The sequence below is a fragment of the Acomys minous genome, assembly GCF_964271855.1.
Source record: "Acomys minous genome assembly, chromosome: 3".
Taxonomy (NCBI): domain Eukaryota; kingdom Metazoa; phylum Chordata; class Mammalia; order Rodentia; family Muridae; genus Acomys; species Acomys minous.
The window spans coordinates 45,797,067-45,815,019 of NC_140485.1; the positions used below are offsets into that span (position 1 = coordinate 45,797,067).

At 46.2% G+C, this 17,953-nt stretch overlaps 1 protein-coding gene across 8 annotated transcripts in view; it reads left to right on the top strand.

Moving 5' to 3' along the window:
• PRR5L (proline rich 5 like) overlaps window positions 1-17,953 on the top strand; it is a 174,144-nt gene that overhangs the window by 77,514 nt on the left and 78,677 nt on the right. Inside the window, exon 1 of one of the 8 annotated variants that reach the window (XM_084775937.1) lies at window positions 13,054-13,597. The exons of 5 other annotated variants lie outside the window; for them this stretch is intronic. The gene's annotated coding sequence lies outside the window, so the exon portion shown is untranslated. Of the gene's footprint in view, window positions 1-13,053; window positions 13,598-13,754; window positions 13,774-17,332; window positions 17,400-17,953 lie in introns of those variants that run through there. 2 more of the 8 variants (XM_084775943.1, XM_084775942.1) reach the window with 2 other exon arrangements.

Consider the following 17,953-nt stretch of genomic DNA (forward strand, 5'->3'; position numbering starts at 1 on the left):
TGGCAAAAATCTTTTCTGTTGTTGTTGTTGTTGTTTAGTTGTTGGTTTTTTGAGACAAAGTTTCTCTTGGCTATCTTAGACTCGCTTTGTAGACCAGGCTGGCCTCGACCTGGCAAAATCTTGCACTATTACCCTTTCTCAGAAACAGACATCTAGGGGATCTCTCTAGACTTCTTTAGTGAAAGGCTGCGAAACACCACATTTTTGGTGGCCTTAGTGCAATCCCTTAGGAGGAGATGTTGAGTGAGGATCTGGCCTATGTTCCTGCTGGGACAGAAGAACTAACCCCACCACCACCACCACCACCACCACCACCACCACCACCACCACCACCCCGAGAATAAACAGAGAACCCTTTGTGCAGTGGTTATGTGCACCCTGGCCAGCCTGGATCGCTTTGACTGGGCTGGACAGGATAGCCCAGGCAGATGCAGTTGATTGTTGGGGACAACAACAGCTTTGCTTTGGTAGCTTTCATTTTCTGTTCCTCACAGTTCCCCTCATTCCCCACGTCAGTCAGAATGGATGTATGAGATGAGCAGGCTGCTTTTTCCCAAACAATTCTACAACTGCTTCTTCTGAAGTTGCAAGGTAAAGATGACTGGAATTGGGAAAGCCCGAGCAGCAGTGAATAAAGTAATGCGGTTTGTGACTATTTATGTCTCCAATAGTCTGTGCAATGTTGTAAAAGGGCTCAACCATTTTTTAAAAGCTCAAGGTAGTATTCTGTGGAATGGGGGTAATAATAGCAGACGTTTCACAGCTTGTCCAAGGAGTGAGGACACTTCTGTTACCAGCAGTGGCCATGTGTTGCATGTGTGTGATTAATATCAACTATACATGTTACATATGGGTTTCATATTTCTGTGTATGTGGTGAATGGGATGAAGGAGAGAGGGGAGGGAGGAATGAGGAGCGAAGGGACAAAAGGAGGGAGAGAGACCTATACAGTGTATATTACACACAATATAAAAGGAATTCTAGCTGGTGTGGTGGCGCACGCCTTTAATCCCAGCACTCAGGAGGCAGAGGCAGGCATATCGCTGTGAGTTCAAGGCCAGCCTGGTCTACAAAGCAAGGCCAGGACAGCCAAGGCTACACAGAGAGACCCTGTCTCGAAAAACCAACCCCCCCCAAAAGGAATTCTATTTTTTTCCTTAGGGAAATATTAGACCAAATAAAAATTTCATATATTTCCCATTAATAACGTCTTTTATCTAAAGAGATAATTTATCAGCCAGGCATGGTAGCACATGCCTTTAATCCCAGTACTCAGGAGGCAGATGGTCTACAGAGTGAGTTCCAGGACAGCCAGGGCTACACAGAGAAACTCTGCCTCAAAGCAAAAACAAAATGTGTGTGTGTGTGTGTGTGTGTGTGTGTGTGTGTGTGTGTGTGTGTGTGTGTGTGTAGGGTCTCTCCCTGCTGGTGTGGATAACAATCTTACCCTGAGGATCACTTGTCTCTGCCTCTACAGTGCTGAAACTGCAGAAGGGCCACCACACCCATGTGGCTTTTATGTGGGTTTAGGGGATCCACAGCAAGCGCTTTATCTACTGAGCCATCTCCCCAATCTTCTTCTTCTTTTTTTTTTTTTTTTTTTTTTTTTTTGGTTTTTCGAGACACGGTCTCTCTGTGTAGCCTTGGCTGTCCTAGACTCACTTTGTAGACCAGGCTGGCCTCGAACTCACAGCGATCCACCTGCCTCTGCCTCCCAAGTGCTGGGATTAAAGGCATGCGCCACCACGCCCGGCTTTCCCCAATCTTCTTAAGGGAGTTTTGATCAGGCTGACTAACCTAGATGACATCTTCTGGCCAGAATTCTACCCTGGTGGCCACAGAACTTTCTTTTTCTCTCTTTGCTTTCTTTCTCCTTTATGCTCGTCTTTTGCACAAAATAGGAATGGGCAAACACGAACATGCTTTTGTTGGTCCCATCTGCTTTTGTATGTAATTGACGCTCAGATCAGTATCTTATGTCATTATTCATGTTATGGCTACTTGAGTTTTGGAAGTGGGGAAGATATGAATGTCATGATTTGCTTTTGAAGATGACTACTTTGTCTACCTTTTTTGAGACAAGGTCTCATTATGTAGCCTTTGTTAGCCTGCAACTCACTATGTGGACCAGGCTGGCCTCAAAGCCACAGAGATCTACCTGTCTCTGCCTCCCAAGTGCTGGGATGAAGGCACATACCACCATACCCAGCCTATATATTTTCTTGACTGATTTATTAAAGTCTCCTTAAACTTCATTATTATTCAGGATTGCAACACACATCAAACTGTGAAAAAAAAAAGCTAAAATAAACTAAGAGTATAGTACAGTGTTAGATTGTATCATGAGGGAACTGGGATTACTTATCAAGGAAAACAAACACAGACAATACACACAAAATTTTTTTCTTTCTTTTCTTTTCTCTTTCTTTTTCCTTTTTGAGACAGGGTTTCTCTGTGTATCCTTGGCTGTCCTCGAACTCACAGAGATCTACCTGTCTCTGCCTCCCTGAGTGCTGGGATTACAGGCGTGCACCCCTTGCCTAGCACAACATTTCTTTTTTTTTTTTTTTTTTTTTTTTTGAGCCAAGAATGTGGCGCAGTTGGCAGAATGCTTGCCTATCAGGCGCAAAGCCCTAGGTTGGACGATCCCTGGCATGCCAAAAACTGTAAATATCTATAAAGCCAGTACTTAGGAGGGGGAGGCAGGAAGATGAGGAGGAGTTCAAGGTCATCCTTGGCTACATAGTGAGTTGGAGATTCTGTCTCAAAGTTCTTTCCTTACTTTGACTGTCAGAGTGAAGCGTTGCCTTTGTTCTAATTCTGTGTGTCAAGCACTATCGCCAACATTTCATGTCTGATAAGCTTCATTTGAGCATCACTAAAACCCCAGGGAAAGCTATTAGCTCCAGCTGAGGCCCCAGTGGAGTTAGAATACTATAATTCTAGCTGGGAAGATGGGATGTGCCGGTTAGAGTGGGAGAGAGAGACCACAGGAAGCAACAAGGTCAAGGCTGACCGTGAGAGTAACAGTGGCTGTAGAGCAGAGGGCAACCTCATTGGAAGACAAAGATCTGATCTGCCATGATTTCACAAAGATCCTTTCTATGGATATTAAAATCATCAAGAAGTGTGACATGAGCCTATTGCTAGGACAGTGACCATGAACAAGGAGGGAAAGCTTGGAAGAAAGATGGGGATGAATCTAGAGTCAACAGTGACCACAGAATAGAATGGCCCGACGATATCTGAGGTCACACTCATCCTAAGGGAGAGACTGCGGTCTGGCAGGAATGTGAATAAAAGTCTTTCAGACCTCCAGCCCAGCAGTTCGAGGAATACGGGGGAACAACCAATACCTTTTGGAGGATTTGTGAGGAAATGAGGAAGGGCCACTATTCCAGTCAGGACTGTCATTCTCCAGATGTTGCAAGTCCCTGGGTCACTCCCCAGGACTCTGTCAGAGACCCATGAGCACAGCACTATTTCTGCACAAGTCCTAAGGTTTTATTATTCACCTTCTTCATTTCAGGTTTTTCCTAAGGGTGCTGCTATTCTGAAGGCAGCCTGTCTGTGTTAATGCATGCAAGGCTGCATGCAAAGCAGGAGGTAGCGGCATACACGTTTAATCCCAGCACTTGGGAGGCAGAGGCAGGCAGATCTCTGAATTCAAGGCCAGCCTGGTCTACAAAGTGAGTTGCAGGACAGCCAAGGCTACACAGAGAAACCCTGTCTGGAAAAAAAACAGGGGAAAAAAAGTTGAATTCGGATATAGCAGAATCCAACTGTCCTCTATTAAGCTGGATAGAAAAGAGTCTCATAGAAATGCAACAGTTTCTTCCTTCCCAGTATTTTACCAATCGGAACAATAAAATACACTGTGATTTTATTATTGGAAACTTAACTGTTTTCATTTTAACATTTACTTTAGAATACAGGAAGTATTGCCAGATATTAGATTTTTAAAAAAAAGCTTTTCGAGATTCTGAATCACTTTTTAAAAATGATTACAAGCCTCCTGAGATCCAGCTATTGAGTGCTTCTAAGTGTGGGTGTAAAGGCTGAGAAGAAGCTGAAGTTCCCAGGGTTTTTCTGGCGATGAAACCACTGGACCCAGAGACCAGGGCAAAAGGCTTGTGAGAAGAGGGAGGGGCTGGAAAATGGATCAGAAAAGGGAGAGAACCAATAAGCTGGTGATGTCATTCGGGAGATCAAGAGACTCTAATTTGGCCTTATTGCTTGTGCTGATTGGAGGAGAAAGCAAGGAAGGTCATAAGGGTTAGAGCAGTCAGGAGGCTGTGATGGTTGCCAGGAGACAAGAAACACGTGACACAGAGCGCTGGCTTCCATGGGGGCAGGTGGAAGCAATCCAGGAGAGGTCAAATATTTCAAACTAGGTGTGGATTCCAGTTTCTGTTTTTGATGTTGGCTTTGTTTGTTTGTTTGTGACAAGACTATGTAGCACATGGCCTGAAACTTAAAATCCTGCTATTGCTGTTTGCCTTGTACTGGGTTAAGAGCATATAGCACCAGACCTGACAATTTAAGTTTTTTTAAAATCGCATTTATTTATTTATTTAGTCTGTTTGTCTCTCTCTCTCTCTCTCTCTCTCTCTCTCTCTCTCTCTCTCTCTCTCTCTCTGCCTCTGTCTCTCTGTCTCTGTCTCTCTCTGTCTCTCTGTCTCTCTCTCTCCGTGTGTGTGTGTGTGTGTGTCCCACAGGAACACCCAACATCCACGCATGTGGAGGTCAGAGAATAATTTTCAGGTGTTTCTCTTTGCCTATACTGTGTGGATCTCAGGGATTCAACTCAGGTCATCAGGCTTGGAGGCAAGGAAGGGCCTTAAACCACTGAGACTTATCACCAGCTCCAAAGACAGAGCTTTAGTTGCAGAAGGCAACCTTGCATATCTGTCTCACCTTCTACCTTGTTTGAGACCAGGGCTGCTGCTGCTTCTTCATTGCTGAAGTCAAGCCAGGCTAGCTGGTCTGACATCTGGGGACTATCCCGTCTTTACGGTTTGTCTATGTGCAGCACTGTCATTACAGATGCTTGTGCTTGGCCCCCAGCTTTTATTTAGATTCTGAGGATTCAGACAGGGGGAAGCATTTTAATCCATTGAGCTTAGCTTGCATTATTATTATTATTATTATTAATTATTATTATTACTACTACTACTGTTATTATTATTGTTGTTATTATATTTGCTTATTTTATTTTGTGTGTATGATTGTTTTGCCTGAACGGATGTTTGTGTACTACATTCGTGCCTGGTGCCTATAGAGGTCAGAAGAGGGTGTTGATTATGTGACCCTTGAGTTCCTGATTGCTGTGAGCCACCATGTGAATGGTGGGCACTGAACCCAACTGGGTCCTCAGCAAGAACAACAAAAGCTGAACTATTTCTCCAGAATGGCTAACTTGCATCCTTAAAATGTATTCTGGTTGTCACTGGGCAGTGGGGGTACATGCCTTTAATCTCAGCACTCTGGAGGCAGAGGCAGGTGGATCTCTGAGTTCCGGGCCAGCCTAGTCTACTGAAAAACAAAGCATTCTCAATGAGCACTTGCCTTTCCTCATGTACCTAGCACACCGGATACTCCTGCATCACTGATGCTATAATGGACCACAGGTCAGCAGTGCTCACTCCCTAAACATTCTTCCTTCATTTACCATAGCCACGTCCTAAAGAGACCACAGCTGATCACCTCTGCTCTTTTTCTAGTTCATTCTGTCACCTGGTGAGATCTTTCTGGGAACTGAACTCAGTCCTGTAGAAGAGCAGTAGATGCCCTTACCTGCTGAACGCATATCTCTAGCCAATGAGAACTCACTTAACATAAAGTATTGCAGCTGGATGTGGTGGCATACACCTTTAAACCCAGCTGTGACTCATACTTTTAACCCCAGCACTCTGGAGGCAGAGGCAGGTAGAGCTCTGTGAGTTCGAGGCCAACCTGGTCTACAGAGTGAGTTCCAGGAAACTCAGGACTATACAGAGAAACTCTGTCTAAAACAAAAAATTGTGTTGCCATACTTCCTAATTGTCCTCAGAAGGCTGTTGGGATCGCAGTGCTAAACCATGGCATGTGGCAGCATCTTCTTCCAGGTGTGTAACATTTTCTTCTGAGATTGAAAGATTGCACCCTGCAGAGAAGCTCCTTAAGCAGGAAGGCAAACAGCTCAAAATAGCTTCGGGAAGTTCCTAAACCTTACCAGGTTCACTAGGTCCCTCCCCAGAGTAAAAAATAAAAGCTGAGAGTCCCTCTCAGAAAAGTGCACCTAAGCTGCAAAGAAGACTCTTAGATAAAACAGGCTGCAAAGAAGATTTTAAGAGGAGAAAAGCTAGCCCAGCATGGTAGGGAACGCCTTTAATCCCAACACTGGGAAGGCGAAGGCAGGTGGATCACTGTGAGTTCAAGGCCAGCCTGGTCTGCAAAGTCAGTCCAGAACAGCCAAGACTACACAGAGAAACCCTGTCTGGAAAAACCAAAACCAACCAACTAACCAACCAACCAAACAAACAAACAAAAAAGAAAAAGAAAAAAAAAGAAAAAGGAGAAAAGCTGCAAAGGAGATTCTGAGACCAGACCAGCTGCCTGGAAGAGGTTTATACCAGAGTCACTTGGAAGGGACACTCTCCAACCTGTTCGGCTGCCTGCAAGCTGTGCAGTATACTCCAGGTTCCTACCTTTTGTGAGCTGTCACCCATGCTAGGATGGGCCTTGGTGATGTAGCTTTCTGTGAGTCATTTCTTCTCCTGAAGTAACCATTCTTCCTGTAGGTAACCCAAGTAAAACTCATGGTTCACCCAGCTGGACTTTGATGGTATTCATACTTTGGTTTGTCATGAGCTCCCTCTCTGGATAAGTAGACCTGTGTATTGTGTCTCCTCAGGAACAGTTCTGTCAGACAACACATGGGAAGAAGTAGCCTGCTGTGGAGCCATACCTGTGTCAGTCAGCATTGGGTCACTATAGCATACACCCAAGACAATAATCTGTTTATAATGATGCATTTACTTTGACTCCTGGTTTAATTGGTTGGCCTCATTGTGTGAACAGAAAAAGAAGGGACTGGGGTTCCCCTTAGGGGCACATTCTCAGCAAACATCACCTCTTCAGTCTCCTAATAGCACCACATGGGGGATTGAGATTTTACCAGTTGGTCCTTTGTGGGACACTCAAGGCCCGAAATGCAGTCCTACTGATCACGAAACCTTCCCATGACTTCCAGTGGTGACTGGATGGCCACCAGGTCCTATCTCATGTGACCTTGATTTTTTTTGTGACCTTGATTTTGTTCCAGAATTCATTCTCCCTCTTCTTCACTTGTTATGTTTCAAATATGTGGGCATTCTTGTCTGTTCCTCAACTTCCCAAGCTTCTTCCTGACCCTGGGCCTTGTGTGTTCCCAGGAGTGTTTCTCATCACACTCGCCTCACTCCAATCTTCTCTGAGAGATCATCCTCAAGGACTGTAAATAAAGCCCTCCTCTCTTGCCTTGGCATTAGTGTCCTCTTTTCCTCTCTACAGAATTCACCAGTATCGAAGTGTGCTATGGTCTGAATGTGTAGTGTCTTTAAAATTTCATGTATTTGCACATTGGATGCCCAACTGATGGCACTATCTTGCGAGGTTGCAGAACTATTGAGGAGGGAAACATGGCTGGTGAGTGCAGTAGGTATAGATGAGACTTTGAGGATTTAGCCCAGGTCTCCTCCAGTGGATCTCTCTGCCTCCTGATCAACTAATGTGTGAGAGGCCTCTGCCACATGCCTCTGCTGCTCCAGGTGGCATGCCTTCCCTGCTATGAAGGACTGGTATCCCTGAAACCGTAAGCCAAAATAAATCCTTTCTCCCTCACGTTGTTTCTGTCAGGTTTCTTTTGTTGTTGTATTTTGTTGTTGTTGTTGTTGTTGTTGTTTTCAAGACAGGGTTTTTCAGTGTATCCTTGGCTGTCCAGGCTGGCTTCAAACTCACAATGATCCACCTGCCTCTGCCTCCGGAGTGCTGGGATTAAAGGTGTGTGTCATCACACTCGGCTCTGTCAGGTTTCTATCACAACAAAGAGAAAAGTTAACTGATAGAAAAGGGGACTCCCTTCATGAATGTTGTTTTTCTCTTGCTCCTTGAAGGTAGGAGCCATGCCTCTTGTTCGTTCTTGCACCTCTAGTACTTAATACAAATCAATGAGGGCACAATGTGCTGGCCAACCAGCAGAGTTGGGATTATGCAAAGGAAATCATTGAATCTGTATCCAAGGAACTGTTCATGTAGGATCTCCAACTTGATTTCCATCAAGGTATTCTCAGATTTAATTAATTACCAGCTGCCTTAGATGGGAACGTGGGCACTCCTCAATACCAAAAGAAAGAAAGAAAGTTAAAACCCAATGTATTGGAAATGTTCTGTTACTATTAAGAAAAAGGTGGAAGAGAATTTTTGTTGTTTGTTTTTATCATTTGAATTCTACCTGCTCCTCTACTAAACACACTTCAAGGTCCTGGGTTTTCTGGTAGTTGTTGGCAGGAGGGAGATCCTGGGCACTAAGCCTTCTGTGCCAAAGGTCGCTGATTTTATGCCTTGCAATTAGGTCAGATGGTGAGCGCAGTTCTCAAATGGTCCTGTTTTTATGGCCAGTGAGTGCTGAGGGTGCCCAAGAGCTTACCTGAGTTCTACATCCGGGTTGGTACCCATCATGAATAACCACATTAACTTATTTTATGACTGGAGCTTTGAGGACTGAGAACTGTATTCCAGTGTGCACATGGCTCAGAGGTCTACCTGTGTTCTCATAACTTATGTGCCAAAGGAGCTTGGATTGTTAAGACCCCGCCCCCCATACAGAGGGACTGGAAAGAGGCTGGGGAGACTAGTCCATAAAGCACTTGTTTCCAGGATCAAAAGTGCTTGTAAAATCTGGATTTGGGCACCTATGTCTAATGACAGTACTGTGACGGCAGAGACAGGAAAGATCTATTTCTAAGATCACTGCCCAGCCACCCCAGCTGAAGGGCTGAGCTCCAGGCTCAGTGAGTGTGGTGCTTTGAATAAAAATGGCCCTCACAGGCCCATAGAGAGTGGCACTACTAGAAGGTGTGAGCTTGTTGGAGCAGGCGTGGCCTTGTTGGAGGAAGTATATGGCATTTCTCTTCCTGCTGCCTTCAAATCAAGATGCTGAGCTCTCAGCTCCTTCTCCAGCACCATGTCTGCCTGCGTGCTGCCATGCTTCCTGTTGTGACAATAATGGGCTAAACCTCTGACCTGTAAGCCAGGCCCAGTTAAATGTTTTCCTTTATAAGAGTTGCCATGGTTGCCTGGGGTGGTGGCGTACGCCTTTAAACCTAGCACTCGGGAGGCAGAGGCAGGCGGATTGCTGTGAGTTCGAGGCCAGCCTGGTCTACAAAGTGAGTCCAGGACAACCAAGGCTATACAGAGAAACCCTGTCTCAAAAAAAAAAAAAAAAAAAAGAGTTGCCATGGTCATTGGTGTCTCTTGACAGCATTAAGTCCCTAAGACAATGAGAGACTCCATCTTAAAAAATAAGGTAGAGAGCGATTGAAGAAGACATCATGAGCCTGGTGTAGTGGCACATGCCTTTAATCCGCACTTGGGAGGCAGAGGCAGGGAGATCTCTGTGGATTCAAGGCCAGCCAGCTCTACAGATTGAGTTTCAGGACAGCCAGGGCTACACAGAGAAACCTAACTCAAAAAAAAAAAATGTTGTTTTGGTGGTGGAGCATGTCTGTAATCCCAGTACACAGAGAGGCAGAGGCAGGCAGATCTCTGTGAGTTTGGGGCCAGCCTGGTCTACAAAGTGAGTCCAAGACAGCTGAGGATACACAGAAGCCCTGTCTTAAAAAGAAAAATAAAAGACATCCAACATCAGCCTCTGGCCTCCACCCAGATGCATACACACATGTGAATGATTACTTCCCCAAAGGGCATCCACACAAACACACACAGAAAGGAGATGAGATGAGGCTTGGAGAGATGCTAGACCTTTCTTTCAGGAATACCTGCCTGATGTGGTATGAGACATGGAGGACACTGAGGAACGGAAGGTGGTGGTATGAACTGGAGAGCAGACCTATTGTCACCTAAGACACTGGGTCACCCTTGTTGGATACCAAATCCATAAGGCGCTTAATTCTGTATTAATTAGGCAGAGTAGTTTAATTCTGTCAGCTGGAATGTTTAAACGGCATGATCTGTGTTGAATGCTCCCAAACAAGACTCCCATTTCTTGGTAAGAAAAGACAGTGTTTACTGGACAGTTTTGTTTTGTTTTGTTTTTTTAATTTGCAAGGTGGCAAGCAAGAGAGAATGGATCAGAGAAGTCCCGATTTACACAAAAAGACTAGCTTCTCGTTTTAAGAAGATTCTGTTTACAGCACTAAGTTGGGTGTGGTGTCCTGACTGTAATCTCAGCGCTTGGGAGGTGGAGGAAGGGGAATTCAGAGTTCAAGATCATCCTGGGCTAAGGGAGGTGGACGCCAGCCTGGGAGGTTAGAGCGCTGTCTTGACAAGCAAGCAGAGAAACAAGCACAAAATCAAATCAGCAAAAGGAAGTTAAAGCCTCTTCAAAATTGCCTCCCAACATCTGAATACTTTTTCCTTCGCCTTCTTCACCGTCCTTGGGCAGGTCTGTAATTAATTTCACCCCTATTGCCCGATGCCCTGTTCTTCATAGGCAGTCAGCATGGAATGCATTTATTCATGGAGTTTATTCCTAAAGTACATACTGTGGACATTCTGTGTGCCTGGTGCTCATCTAGTAATTTGGAAAATATCAATCAGCAAACAAAGGAATGTCTCTTTTTGTTTTTGTTTTTGTTGTTGTTGTTGTTGTTTGAGACAGGGTTTCTCTGTGTAGCCTTGGCTGTCCTGGACTCACTTTGTAGACCAGGCCGGCCTCGAACTCACAGCGATCCACCCGCCTCTGCCTCCCGAGTGCTGGGATTAAAGGCGTGCCCCACCACTGCCCGGTTAGGAATGGGTTTTAAGATGGCTCTATATGTAGGTAGGTGGGAGGGGGAGAGATTACATTTAGGAAAATTAATTTATATAACATGTAATAATATTACAAGGTAATGGGCACTAAAGGGATAAAGGAGAGTAGTGAAGGGCATTGGGAGGAAGGAATGGATTACAATTTTATTTTGAAATGGAATATTTTTGCATGGCCTAGGCTGACCCAGAACTTTGGATTCTCTGGCTACAGCATTCAAGTGCTGTGTTTACAGGGAGATGGAATCAAGTAGGGTCTCCTTGAACAAAGAACTGTAGGGGAGGAGCCCTAGCAAGGGAAATGCCTGGGCTCAAGGCTATCCTTTCCTTACTGCAGGGATAACAGTAATAATTGTGTCCTGTGGGTTCCTGTAGAGATTCCGTGTACTTCCTCAGTGTGAATTCCTCACGTCCTTAGTCACGACCCCAGATCTCTATTGTCTTTACTCCCCTTTCAAGGGGGTAAACTGAGGCTTGGGAACTCTTCAGTAATTGGATAATACCCTGAAGCTAGGAAGGAGGTTGCATATACCCTGCCTTGCAGCTCTTTGATTTTCTCCTTGTCCTCCCTACCAGCACAACTCCCTTCCTCCTCTTTCTTCTTCCTCTTTCTCCTTTTTCTTTGGAGACAGTGTCTATATAGCCTTGGCTGCCCTGGAACTCCATATGTAGATCAAACTGATGTTGAACTTGCAGAGATCCACTTCCCCCAGTGCTGCCCTTAGAGGCCTGTGCCACTGTGTTGACTAGGCTAGCTTTCACTTCTTGCTCACTGCCCAGCTCACTGCCCAGGCTTTCTGCCTCCTGCACTGGGCTGGGTACCCTCCCCAGCTTAGAGAAGAGACCCTTCAGGTGAGATTCAAGGGCCTTCTGTAATCGTGGGGACTTCTCTAAGATTCCTGGACAAGGGAGGACCTCAGAGCCTCACCTCCTCCCACGCCTTAACACAAACGTGTCATAGCGTTACAGTAGCCAAAGCAAACTCAAATTGTGCTCGGTTTTAACTAAAAAAAGGTGCAGACATCTTTTCCTTCATCAAATGTCACTGTGGTTTTAGAAGTTTACGTGTTGATATGAGGTCAGACAGTGCTTTAAAAGAAGTTCCTGCTCAACCACTGGGTAAAAGCATGCAAGCAGGGAGTCCTGCAAACAGCTGCATTAAAATTTTTGTTTGTTTGTTTGTTTTAAGACTAGGACTCATGTAACCGGGGGTGGACTAGAACTCACCAAAGCGCTAGAGTGGCTCTCAACCTCCTTAAGGCTGAGACCCTTTAATACAGTTCCTTATGTTGTAGTGACCTATAACCATAAAGTTATTTTGTTGCTACTTCATGACTGTAATTTTACTACTGTTATGAATTGTAAATACCTGATATGCAGGATGTCTGATGTGCGACTCTCTGAAGGGTCTGGACTGGTTGAGTACTGCTGGGCTAGGATCATGAGCACTTCACCACCAGATAAGATTCTTAGCACACCAAACAACACATTTCCAAAATAATTTTACATAATTTAAATTCTTTTTCTTTAAAAAAAAACGTATTTTTTTCTTTTGTTTTTCGAGACAGGGTTTCTCTGTGTAACAGCTCTGCTGTCCTGGAACTCTCTCTGTAGACCAGGCTGGCCTGGAACTCAAGGCGATCCACCTGCCTCTGCCTCCCGTGTGCTGGGATAAAAGGCGTGAGACACCACGCTCGGCTTGCAGACAGTGTGCTCTTAACCTCTGAGCCATCTCTCCAGCCCTACATTGTTTTTAAATTTTAGAATTGGTTGTTTTTTCTGTGGTTTCAATTCTGAAAATCTGTGGTGTTTGTGAAACCTTCGCCTGGAAAGAGCATCCCAGATCTTTAAATTCGTTTTGCAACGCTAAGGAAGAGACACAAACACGTGTGGAATCGGCTTGAGAACCTTGCCTTAAAGCACATTCGCACTTGAGCTCCCCTAAGCAGCAACAAAAACTCTCTCAGCCTCAAAAACGGTCCGCAGAACTCCGCTCCTTTTTATTTGGTCGCACTAACACCTCTGGCCTCCTGGGGGAGTTTCTTATCGTAGGGTTAGCAGTGGGAGGCCAATCTCATCTTCAGTTAGCAAAAAAGGGTAGCGCGGAGATCCTTGCTTTAAAGCATCTTCCCCTGCTTTTTAGGACCACGGGCTTGGATTCCATGAAACTGATGAAGGGGATTTAAGCGCTTGGGTCCACCGCCTCCCCTTGTTGTTGGCGAGGAGGCGTGGGATGGGGTGAAGCGAGGCGGGGGCGTTAGAGAGAAACTAAAGCGATGTGCACCGGACAGGAAAAGTGGGAGGAGGAGGGGGAGGAGAGGAGGCGGCCGTAAGTTGAGAGGAGGGAAACAGTCACCAGTCGGACTCTTGAGGCTACGCCTGAGGGAAACCCTAGGCTGGACGGGACCAGGAGGAAGGCAGAGCTGAGAGGAAGAGCAAAGCGAGAAACATCCAAATCGCTAGTTTCTCTCCAGCGAGAAAACTTTCCCTGGAACTCTGGAAACTTTTTCCTGCGCGCGCAGTCTGGGACGGAGGCGAACGGCGGGTGTGTGCGGCTCGGGTGACTCATGCCAGGGACCCCAAGAAGGTGAGTGGGGATAGTCCCTGGAGGGCCCGGAGTCATCAGTTCTGCAACTTAACAGGCTTGGAAAATAACTCGTTTGGTGTAATGTGGGGGCGGGAGTAGGGGCATCGGGACAGAGAAACTGAGAGGAGACTCCACGAGGTTAAGGAGCCTGCGCATCGGATGCTGTAGGCGGGGAGGTAGACCACCAAGAAGTGGGGCGGGAGGCGGGTGGAGAGGCGGCGGTAAGGGTCAGGCCGCCCTGGGTATAGTAGGTCATGGTGGGCGAGGAAGCGCTGTGAACGGCTTTAGGGGGACCCATAGTGAGCTAGAAGGCAGGAAAATAATGCGTCTGTCTCGTCCGCCCACGGCCGGAGGGGCAGACCTACAGAGCTCTGGGTGCTCAGGGGGCTAGCTATTCATCAGAGAGGCTGAACCTCTCTGCCATCTCCTTTCCTGAAGGGAGGCGTGGGAGCCGAGGCAGTAGAGGGCGGCCACTTGGCCCGATACGCTGGGCCACTGTAGCCAGGGGACAGCCCGAGGGAGACCTGGCCCTGGTGGCGAGAAGCTCCAGTCGGGTTACTACAGCTCAGCGCCGCGAGCCCACGGTATCCCCTTTCCGCTTCGACTTTCGCGCCCGCGGGGCGTTGGGCCGGGATTTCCTCCGCGGGCCCCGGTGTGCGCATTTTGCGTTTTTGCGCGCAGGGGGCGCTGTGGAGCCCGCGCCTCGCGGCGGGACTTCTGGTTCCCAGGACTCGTTCCCAATCTTTCCTGGAGTGCGACTTGGACTAGGTGTGCTTGCAAAGTGTCCTTCAGGAATAGATTCTGGGGGTGCTACCTTCATTGGCTGCAGGGGTTTCCCCGAATTCTACCCGTGCCCTGCCAGGCATCACATGCCACCGCCGCCTCTTCCTCCGCCGTGCCAGAAGCCCGCGTTTTGCTTGTCAGCAGTAAAGTGGAGAGTATTTATAGACGCCACTGCAATCCTGCGGTGTGCAAGGTTTCAATTATTGCGCTGCGTCGCGCCCCACAAGACGAGATGCTTACGCGCGCGGCGGCTTAGCTACAGCGTCTGTTGCGGAGACCCGCATGGAAAAAGTCTCCAGGCATCCCTACCGGGGTGGAGTTTTGAAATCCTTGCCCAAGGGATACATGCAAATTCAGATAACCCATGATCAGGACCACAACAGTCCTGGACAGTCACGTTCTATCCGTCGGCCGCTTTCCTCCTACACTCTGCCAGCATGGTATCGATCAGCCTTTGACCATCTATTAGTGATTTTTGACCACCTAAGGTTTGAAGTAATAATATTGGAGTAATGTTATTTTCCCCACATACTTCAAAACGTCTTTGTTGTGCTAAATCGCTTTGGTGGTAGAAGATGCTGTTGCTGATAACACGAAGTTGCAAGTGAGCCAGGAGGGAAATTTCATTTAGCCACATTTTAAAATTAGCCCTTAGTGAGGTTCCTTACACATCTGCCAGATGAACCCAGAGCAGAGATGTCCTCTAATTTGCAGTACTGAGCTCCAGAAAGGAGCATGGGGCTATGGAACGAACACGGTTTCTGTAGCATGCTGCCTTCCAGAGAAGAGAAGCAATGGTTGGCCAGGTTACAAAGTTGTCTAATGGTTTCTCCACTCCCAGCCTTTGTTCTAGTGTTTTAACTACACTTGTAACAGCTGGACCTATTAATGGGTAACAGAAAACTGGAAATAGAAATAAGCCTGCTTACATTGCGGAGACCCGCATGGAAAAAGTCTCCAGGCATCCCTACCAGGGTGGAGTTTTGAAATCCTTGCCCAAGAGATGTATGCAAATTCAGATAACCCATGATCAGGACCACAATAGTCCTGGACAGTCACGTTCTATCCATCGGCCGCTTTCCTCCTACACCTCTGCCAGCATGGTATCAATCAGCCGTTGACCGTCTACTAGTGATTTTGATCACCTAAGGTTTGAAGTAACAGTACAGAAGTAATCTGAGCCTGTCTGGTTTCCAAAGCACTGAAATTCATTTCTTTCAGATCTGGAGGGGTGCTGGTATGTGTTTATTTCCGTGGGTGTGGTTTTAACAGCATCTTTAATGTTGAAACATTGAGAAAAAAACTACTTCTGAAAGTGAGGGAAACTGAGCTGGGCGTGGTGGCCTTTAATCCCAGCACTCAGGAGGGAGAGGCAGGTGGATCTTTGTGTGTGAGTTCGAGGCCAGCCTGGTTTACAAAGCAAGTCCAGGACTACAAGAGAAACCCTGTTTCAACAAACAAACAAACAAAAAGAAAGTAAGAAAGAAAATGAGGGAAACTGTAAACATCTCTTCACACCTTCTGATGACATGATGCTTTGCAATGAGACTGGTAATATTCCACAGTCCTCAACAAAATGTTGGTAGAGCACTACTGTATGCCCAACTGACTAGGTGAGCACACTGAGGCTCGGGCAATATAAGGAGTCTGTCTTTGGCTACATGCACAGGGGATGGAGCTCAGAATAGATTGCTACTCTAGGTTTGGAGGCTGGAGATATCCTCTCTCTCTCTGTTGGATCTACCAGATGTTCACTGAGTCATCAAAGAGTTGATTGCATTTGTGTGTGTATGTACGTGTGTGCTGTGTACTATGTCTGTATGCACTTATGTATTTCAGTGTAGTGTGTGTGTGTGTGTGTATGTGTGTGTGTGTGTGTGTGTGTGTGTGTAGAGGCCAGAGGTCAATGTCAGTGTCTTTGTCAGTTGATTTCTAATTTTTGAGTCAGGGTCTTTCACTGATTCTTCCAGTTGGCTGGCCAGCAAGTCGCTGGGCTCTTCCAGTGCACACCTGCCTCAGTACTGGGATTGCAGCAAACTGTCAGGTCTGGCTTTTTACACGAATCCTGAAAATCCAAACTCAGGGCCTCATGATTGTGTGGCAGTGCTTTACCAGCCAAGTGAGCCTCCTCCTCAGCCCCCATGTTGTGTTGTTGTTTTGTGTTCAAATTACTGAGAAAGTTCCTCATCTTGTCTTAGAATACAATTGCAAGCCAGACACAGTGATGGTAAGCCCAGCACTTGGGAGGCAGAGGAAGGCGGATTTCTGTGAGTTTGAGGCCAGCCTGGTCTACAAAGCAAGTCCAGGACAACCAAGGCTATACAGAGAAACCCTGTCTCAAAAAACAAACAAACAAACAAACAAACAAACAAAACAAGAATTGCCATGAGTGTCTGAAAACCTCCCACTGAGGGGCCTTCCCCGAACATTCTCTCTTCAGCTTACTCATTAACTTAGTGTATGTTGAACGTTGAATCCACTCATCTGGAGAAGGTACAACTCAGCAAACTCTTCTGGTCCTTCATCGTTCACATTTCTCTGTCCTGGTGATACGAATGTGTGTTCCTGTGATCTAGCTTTGCAGCCCTTATATCATTGGCTAACACAGTAGAGTGAATTAATACCTCTGTGGATGAGATTTGAAAGGAAGATATTTTTGTGTATTTTGTCCATGATGCAGAGTTACTCTGAACCCTGGAAACAGGGGTACCCAGAAGGAGAAAGCATTACTGTTATAAGGGAAGACTCCACATTGGAGTTAAGAAGGGCACTGGGAACACAGATGACACAAGACAAAGACAAGCCATCAGAGATCAGCTAGACATAATTCACATTTTGGCAGCCTCCCAAGTTCTCAAGATGGGTCTAGCAGTTTACATGGAAGTTTCTGTATCAGAAGTCAGTGTTCCAGCACCGTAGGGAATGTACAGTGGAGAAAAAGGAGGTCATGAGCCTCAAAGGATCGTCCCACGGAAGGAAAGGAGCCGAGAGTGAACACAGAGGACTCTACATTGGCTTGGTAAGGCGTGGTCCTCTGTCACACATCCATATACGCCTTGGTGAACTACATGCCTGATGCGGTTCTCCGATGGGAGGGCAGTGGGAAAGGGAGTCCCCAGCTCCTGGGAGTGCCTTTTGTTTTTCCGTGCCAGCTTATAAACCAAAGAAGTGAAGGAGGCCCGGGAGGCCTGTTTCCACTTTAATTGGACTTGGCCCTTTGAGGTAACAGTCACTCAATCTCTCTTTAAATATTCTTTTCTTATGCTTTGCCAGTTTATAGCCTGTGTAGAGCAATGCTTGGATTTCATTTCGGAAAAAGAGGGGGGGTGGTGGTGGAGGGGGGAAGCCCAGAGGTTAGTGATTACCAAATTGGATTAAGTTCTGTCTAGCAGAGTTTAAAGAAATACTGCTTGGTCTCTAATTACCATTAACTAGGAATTTAAACACACTATTAAAGTGAGACTGGCTTTTTAAAAAATGCAGTATTTTCAGCTGTACCATATTCTAGAATTTTAGAGACTTTTATATAGTACATAAATGTATAGAGATATTCTCTATATAGGTATATCTCTG